Here is a 4,514-nt window from a genome sequence, read left to right as displayed (position 1 = left end):
TCAAGATCGGTTTTCATAGTTTGTACCATATGGTTGGTTTATATTTGAACCAACCTCTATATATATATATATATAGAGAGAGAGAGAGAGAGAGAGAGAGAGAGAGATAGATATTTGTTTAGAAATAAAATTAAATAAAATGAGTAATAATAACAACAAAGGTGTGAATAATTTATGCATTATTTGTCCGATTGATGATGAATATGTTTATCAATATTAAGTATGGTTAGTTGTTTAAGCAAGCATAACCCGAAAGTCAACAATATACGACAATTATGTGTGAAGAGATACGTGTAATATGTATTGATAATTAGTTATAGGATAATGTAAAATGTTAATAAATGTAATGACATACATGTAAATACATGTTTTAGGAGGTGTAAGCCATCAAAAGTCTTTGACTTTTGTTGGTTGTTAGCGGAAATATGGTTCCAATTAGGGGTGCTCAAAAACCCAATGAACCCGACCAACCCAACCCGAATTTTAAAAAAAAAACCCAACCCGAGGTAACCCGATGCATGATCGATAAAAAAAATTAGCCAACCCGACCTTATTGGGTTGGAATCGGGTTAGGCCCAAAAAAAACCCGACCAACCCGACAACCTGATGAACCCGACCTTAACTTTAGCTTTGAATTGTATATGACAATCATGACATGACCAACCTCAATGTCAAGAAAGCGAAAGCATCGGGGTTGGAAACGTCTAAAATTATTGTTGTTGATTGATGTATTATCATTTGGTTTAAACATTTTTATTGTAATATCTAAATATTTGATGAACTTGCATATTATCTTGAATGGTCGGTCGTATTTCAAAGGAAAGTTTTCTTTATTTTTATGTGATTTTACATTGTTTAAACACAACCCGATCAACCCGAACGGGTTGGGTTGAACTTTTGTTTTGTTTGGGTTGGGTTGGGTTGAAAATTTTCAAACCGCCAACATTGGGTTGGGTTGTTAAAACGGTTCCAAACCGATCAACCTGGGCCGTGAGCACCCCTAGTTCCAATAGTAGTTGGTGATAATTGAGTGTAAATTACAATTATTAGAGAGAACATGAGTAAGTTGAAGTAATCTAATTAAAGGATCTTAAATGTGAATATCAAAAATCAAAAATAAATATAGAGGTAAGAGAAGCCTGAGAAAAAAGAGAAAAATAATAAAACACTTTCTAGCTTTGAGAAGAGGTCACAACCCTTACATGGTTCCTTTATATATGATTTCTCACATGAATCTTGACAGTGAATCAGGTTACAGACGGAGCTAAATCATGTGTTCGGAGAATAAAATACGACGATAAAGAATATAATTGTATTAGGTTAATAATAAGTTAAGATATTTAACGTCTTGTCGTAATTAATAAATTAATACAACTAATGGGTGATTAATAAATTAAGACAATTGGTTTATGGACAAAAAATGAAATTGGGATAAAGTACTAATAAGTCAAAAAATGATTTTACTTTATATATATATATATATATCGAGGAAACAAAGATTTTAAGGATTTTAGATTAATTTTTAATTAAATAGATATTTTTTTGTCTAGTTTTGGAATTAGAAGATGTCTATCGTGGTTTGTAAAAACGTTTTGATTTGACCCCTTCTTCTAACAGTCGTCAAAAGATTCTGTTAAATAAGGGGTATTTTCGTCTTATTTTTTTTTTCTTTTAGTTAATTAAAAACCAAAAAAAACAAAATTTTAGTTTACTCTTTTATCCTTTTATTTTAGGGGTTGTTCTTCACGGCAAATGATGGTATGAGAATGAGAGTTAAGATGTGAAGTGTAAGAAATGATATGGACCCTTGATCACTTTTAATCTCAAACTCATCTATGAATCACACTTGATATGTGAATTGTTCTGGTGCATTTCATTTTCATCTCGGCACATTTCATCCTAATGTGCATCCAATGGTGGAGATTATTTCGTACGTTTCTCAACTTAACTCTCATTCTCACTAGAACCCAACCCTATTATTCATACCCCTCATTTACATACACATTGTTTTTACCCCCATCTCACATACCCTTCTATAAAAGGGCTATGAAATAAAATTCACATTTATTTTTTTTATTTGTTTGACATATTGTAATACTATATATACAAGCAAATGATCATGTGAGAAGAGAAGTTATGATGAGAAACGTAAGAAGAGATATGAATCCCCATCACTTTTAATCTCATACAGGGACGGATCCATAATTTTTTTCAAACGGTGACACTATTTGGCTATAAGAAACAAATATAGGGAAAAGTTTCAAATGGTGGCACAAATTAACAATAAAAAACAAATATATGGAAAGAATTTCAAAACATGACACCATTTAACTAAGAAAATGACATTAACATGATTCAAAATATGACGCATTTGACAAATTTTAAATCACCATTTGAAAGAGTTTACGGGGGTTGTTATTTATATCCTCGCTCCTATTGGTATTTTTATTAAATTCATTTTACTATGATTATTCCTTGTATATTACATATAGTGTTAGAATATCATACATAAAAGAAAAAATAAAAAGTAAACAAGAGTGAACTAAAAATTCTTGTGGTATTTGATTGGGTAAAAGTTTAAAAGATAGGTAAAATGACGAAAATGCTCCTCATCTGACAATCATTATATGGAGGATCAAACTATGATTTTTTTTGTAAACTACGATTGTCATCTTGTAATTATTGAAACTGCAGGGTTAAAAAGTGTTAATTTTGACAAACCATGGGGACCAATTGTAGATTTCTCTAAAAGTATCTAAATTGAAGAAATTTTCTTAAAGTTAAATGTTTAATAGAGATAAGTTTTTGGTTCGTTAATCCTAGGTGTTCTGGTCATCTTACACACATCTTGTCTAATCTTAGAGATCCTGGAGAACAAGTAGGGGCAGACCTATTAAGAGTTGAGTGGGGTCCTATACACCCACTCACACGATTATCACAAGGGAAAAGAATGAGATGTTAAGGTGGTGTACCCACTTAATTATAAGCAGTTCCCCTAAATATTTGGAAACGAAAACTATACAAACAATGTGAATTTGGCGGAATGGTTGATGTACAAAAAATTGACACTTTTCCAAGAGGTCTATGGTTCGATTTGCACTTGCTACATTTCTTTATCTTTCAAAATATCGGAACTAGGCTAAAAACACATTGAGCGGCTTTGCAGGCCTTTGGATTCAATTTAATGGTGCACCCGTTCGCCAAAAATTAAGATTACCAGTTGTGAGCACACTCTAAATCTACGAAATCAAGTATAACTTGTGAACATACTTACTGTAAACGCCATTTAAATCAACAAGACTGAATTAAGATTACCAGTTGTGAATACATTGTGAACACCCTGGTCTGAAATTTATTAAGGTTGTTTTCACTATGATCGCCTCTGTACATATTTAATTGTTCATGTGTGTGGGTGTATGTTACAGGCGAGAAAAATTTGTAGAATTTAAATTTTTCTAACAAAATGTATTAATTATCTCATTGATTATATTAAATTACTGATTTTCAGAAGTCTCACAAAGTGTACAGTTTTCAAATGATTATATTAAACCCTTACCATTTTGTATTCATAGTTTTATGCATAATAATGATTAACAAGTTTAATGCAAATACATGGGTTTATAAAATCATATATCGTCTTAACAAGTTGTTCATCATAATTGATTAGATCTGAAAATGTTTAATTATAAATTAAATTACATTTGTTTCGTAGTTGACTTCGAGGCTTTTAGTCTATCAATCGAGTCTTCAGTCAAAAAAACATTAATATATCATATAAAATTTGATTATTAATTAATGTGTTTAAATTATTTCATTGACAAAATAATAGAACAAATTAATAATGAAAAAAAAAAACTATCTAATTTTGAGTGATTGAAGTTTTTTTAAATTATTTTTTAACAAAAAAAAATAATTAAATTTTATGAATTTAAACAAATAAATCCTTAAGCTTACTTAAATCAAGAAAAAAAAAATCCAATGAACTTTCATATTTTAAGCAATTAGGTCCCTAAACTTTTTTTAAACGAGTAAATAGGTACACTTATAACAAAAGAAATTTACATTTCTAATAAGTTAGTTGATGACTGATAAACTAATTGTTGGATGATAAGCTAGTTAGTAGTTGATAAGTTAGCCGATGAATTTGACAAAAGCTATCTGATAAGCATGTAAGATAATCGGAAATGACATCTTGAAAAATTAACCAATAACAAGATTTTATAATATTTAAAACATATATTTTAATAATATATTATATTAATTGATATAAACAACATAGTATAGAAAAATATTAATAATATAATATTATAACTAAAAGAATTTTAAATTGATTATTATATATATTAAAAAATTTGGTGTGTTAAAACACATTTTAGAAAAAGATATACATTAATTTATAATTTTCAATAACCATTACATAATGAAATGGGCTAAGACTCCGAATCTTAATAAATATTATTATAATCGTCCTAGTCCTTTGGATGTTCTTCATGAAGAACAGGAGTATATTATTA

Source organism: Cynara cardunculus, assembly GCF_001531365.2.
Source record: "Cynara cardunculus var. scolymus isolate 2C chromosome LG 15, CcrdV1, whole genome shotgun sequence".
In the NCBI taxonomy this organism is placed as follows: domain Eukaryota; kingdom Viridiplantae; phylum Streptophyta; class Magnoliopsida; order Asterales; family Asteraceae; genus Cynara; species Cynara cardunculus.
Note: the sequence above shows the minus strand (reverse complement) of the source record.